The sequence below is a fragment of the Bos grunniens genome, chromosome 5, assembly GCF_055505025.1.
Source record: "Bos grunniens cultivar Pamir isolate PY7600 chromosome 5, Bosgru_T2T1.0, whole genome shotgun sequence".
Classification (NCBI taxonomy): domain Eukaryota; kingdom Metazoa; phylum Chordata; class Mammalia; order Artiodactyla; family Bovidae; genus Bos; species Bos grunniens.
This window is the reverse complement of record NC_141169.1, coordinates 40,392,426-40,396,376: the sequence shown is the minus strand read 5'-3', so window position 1 is coordinate 40,396,376 and position 3,951 is coordinate 40,392,426. Positions and strand designations below refer to the sequence as shown.

Below are 3,951 nucleotides of genomic sequence, written 5' to 3'. Positions count from 1 at the left end.
TATTGGAACTTCAGCCTCAGCATTAGTCCTTCCAGTGAATATTCAGGGTTGATTTCCTTTAGGATTGACTGGCTTGATCTCCTTGCTGTCCAAGGGACTCTTTAGAGTTTTTTCTCTATTATGATATACCAAAATGGTCACCAAAGCAAAGATATCTGTAATGGTCATCTTTGTTGTTGAAAGAATATGATTGCTATCTGAATGCTTCCAGAATGTTTTAAATAACATGCAAACTCTCTTTTCGTATTTCAGTCATTCTGGTCTTTGTTTCCTTTTGTGAAATAATACCAATGACTTACTGTTTGCTGGTCCAGTATTATTTCCTATCTTGCTCAAGATGCCTTGATATTGTTAACTACTTACTAGTCTTGGCACCTAAGATGAATAATTTTCCTGTTTCTTTCAAAATCTATCATTGTATTTTACACTTGACTCTACCTTTTGCTCTTTATTTCTACTTCTGAGTCCTATTGCTCAAGTTTGCTTTGAGAATTTCATAATTATCAATTAGATTAGTTGCCATGTAAGTTAATGGCCACAAAGCATGTGACTTCCTAAATAATTTTTCACTGCATTAAACTTTTGTACCTTAAACCATTGGTAGGATACATAGCTGCCTTTTTATGTGTTTCCTTAACTAAATTTTTATATGCTCATTTAGGAACTCAGCTTGTAGGGACAAAATGGACCCCTGAAATGCCTTCCATTTCCACATCTTCTTGAAATTTACCATCCATGCAATGTTATTTTCTGATAATTCCAGCTCACATAGTTCTGCTTATCTTTAAACATCCTATACCACTTCATTTTCAGCCATTGAGCTTTTGTTTTGTGTTTTAAATCTGCTCATTCTCTTTACTCAATCTTACTGTAAATTCATGGGGAATAGAGATTTTATATCCTCTGCCATTATATCTCCTAGAGTGTCCTTTTTGGGCACTGGGTAGGTACTCATTAAATACTCATTGAAAGTTTTTTAGTCATATTGTTGAGTTTGTTCCCCATACTTTGGATTGAGCTCAAACATCACTTAATACATAGCCTTTCTTAGTAAAAAAAAAAAAGAAAAAAAATTACAAACTAAGACTTTTTATCTGGTTACTGGCCTTTAATTATACTAACTGCAACTTTTAAGTTGCATTACTGATCCAAAGAAAATACTGACTGTTGGTAATTTTCTGACCTGTGATTGATGAAATGTTATTGAGTAACATTAGTCATATTCTTTGTTAGAATATAACTTGGTATTTGGCAGCTATACCATCAATTAGCATTACTGCTGATAACCTCTATTTATATACCAAGTAATTTGTTTTTCCATATAAGCTGAAAGAAGGGGAGAAGGAAATGATAGTTGCTCATTGCCACAGTCATCTGTGGTAAGAAAAATAAAGAAATATTTTTTAAACTTTTGTAAAAATTTATGTTGTTAAGTACATGTACCCATGCATGCATGGTCATCTTGGGATGATTTCTGTCTACCATTAAGTATCAATTTATTCTTATTGCCCATTTTTAATCTAGGTCTTTGATACTTCATTTCTTACCTAGATTTTTGGATAAGTCAAATAATCCAAGTCTCCATACCAACGTTCCAAGAGCATTCACAATGCCAAACCAAAGAGTTGCTAACTTAGCTTATTTTTCCCCTTTTCTGAAATGCATTCTAATTAAGCAAACTCATATCTCAATGCTTTTAATCCACTTCTTAAAAAGGAGTTAAGCACTTATTTAATGTCTACTACGTGCCAAGCAATGTGGTGGGCATTCTGCATAAGTTTATAAATGAGAAAATAATAAGCTCTAAATAACTTAGACCAAAATAAAGCAAGCATAGTTCTTTAGGTACCAATCTCTTTAGATACCAAAGTATTGGAGCTTCAGCTTCAGTGTCAGTCCTTCCAGTGAACATTCAGGGTTGATTTCCTTTAGGATTGACTGGCTTGATCTTTCGGTCTAAGGGACTCTCAAGAGTCTTTTCTAACACCACAATTCAAAATCATCAATTCTTTAGCTCTAGGCTTTCTTTATGGTCCAACACTCACATCCATACATGACTACTGGAAAAACCATAGCTTTGACTATATGGACCTTTGTCGACAAAGTAATGTCTCTGCTTTTTAATATGCTATCTAGGTTTGTCATAGATTTTCTTCCAAGGAGCAAGCATCTTTTAATTTCATGGCTGCAGTCACCATCTGCAGTGATTTTGGAGCCTGTTTTTCCTTTGAGACTTTTCAAGATATCTCAATATTGACAGCAGAAAAGGCAATGGCACCCCACTCCAGTACTCTTGCCTGGAAAATCCCATGGATGGAGGAGCCTGGTAGGCTGCAGTTTATGGGGTCGTTAAGAGTCAGACATGACTGAGTGGCTTCACTTTCACTTTTCACTTTCATGCACTGGAGAAAGAAATGGCAGCCCACTCCAGTGTTCTTGCCTGGAGAAACCCAGGGACGGCAGAGCCTAGTGGGCTGCAGTCTATGGTGTCGCACAGAGTTGGACACGACTGAAGCGACTTAGCAGCAGCAGCAATATTGACAGAGACAACTTTAAAGGTCTCAAAGGGAAAAATTAATTTTTAGTTCTTTAAGTACTTTATAGTTAACATGCAACCAGTAAGGAGAATAATCTAGTTTCAAATTAGACTATTAAATCATCTGTATTAGTAGTATGAATTTTGTTCACCTTTTCCCCTAAAAATAAGAATTTTAGATGTTTTATCCATTAATTCAACCTCTTTTTTCATATTTACCCAGACTATCATTTGGTGTAGGCAAATATAAATACAATACAGATTTCAAAAAAAAAGTAAAAAGAATTCATTCTAAGCTTCAAATACACATACACACACACACATTTATTCATATGTAGGCAGGAAGATAAAGAACATTTTTGGTGGAAATTTGAGCAACACTTTTTGTAAGTAGCAAACACCAATGGCTTTTATCTAAGGATTCATTATTTTTAAAATTTCACATTAAGTGGAAAGAAAATAATGATTAATGGCTTAAAGTCAGATTTAGAAAATTTAACATTTTAATTGATTTAATGCTTTCTACATACAAATTAACATATTTTAAAGATAAAGGTAGTTTGTCTACTAAACTGCCTCATTACTCTGTCCCAAAGCATGGGGCATCAGCAAAAATGGGGACCTGCCTTAGCTCTTGCTCAGGTATGAATTCAAGCATTCCTCATCAGTAGAAGATAAACAGAATTTGGTGATTATGGGTAGGAAGACGTGGTTCAACATTCCAGAAAAGAATCGATCTTTAAAAGACAGAATTAACATAATTCTCAATAGAGAACTCAAGGAACCTCCACAGGGAGCTCATTTTCTTGCCAAAAGTCTGGATGATGCCTTAGAACTTACCAAGCAACCAGTATTAACAAATAAACTAGACATGGTTTGATAGCAGGGAGCAGTTCTATATAAGGATGCCATGAACAAGCCAGGCCATCTTAGATTATTTGTGGCAATAATCACGCAAGAATTTGAAAGTGATGCATTTTTTCTAGAAAATGATTTGGAAAATTATAAACTTCTCCCAGAATACCCAGGTGTTCCTTCTGTCCAGGAGGAGAAAGTTGTTAAGTATAAATTTGAAGTATAAGAAAATAGCAATTAAAGTGAAAGTGTTTTCTTATCTATTTTGATCTATCTTCCCTCCGTCAAAAAAAAAAATGCATTTTTGTTGTATTTTGTTGGCTTTAAATCAACTATTTCTAACCAATGTATTCTTATTCCCCATTAATCTTTTTTTATTAATTTTTATTGGAGTATACTTGCTTCATAAAGTGTTAGTTTCTGCTGCACAGCAAAGTGAATCTGCTGTGCATATACACGTATCCCCTCTTGTTTGAATTTCCTTCCCATTTAGGTCACCACAGAGCACTGAGTAGAGTTCTCTGTGCTATACAGTAGGGTCCCATGAGTTATCTATTTTT

The 3,951-nt window shown here is 34.5% G+C and overlaps 1 pseudogene; it reads left to right on the top strand.

The window, feature by feature from the left end:
• Positions 1 to 3,230: 3,230 nt before the first annotated feature.
• LOC147371799 (dihydrofolate reductase pseudogene) lies at positions 3,231 to 3,632 on the top strand (annotated as a pseudogene).
• The last annotated feature ends 319 nt before the right edge of the window (positions 3,633 to 3,951 follow it).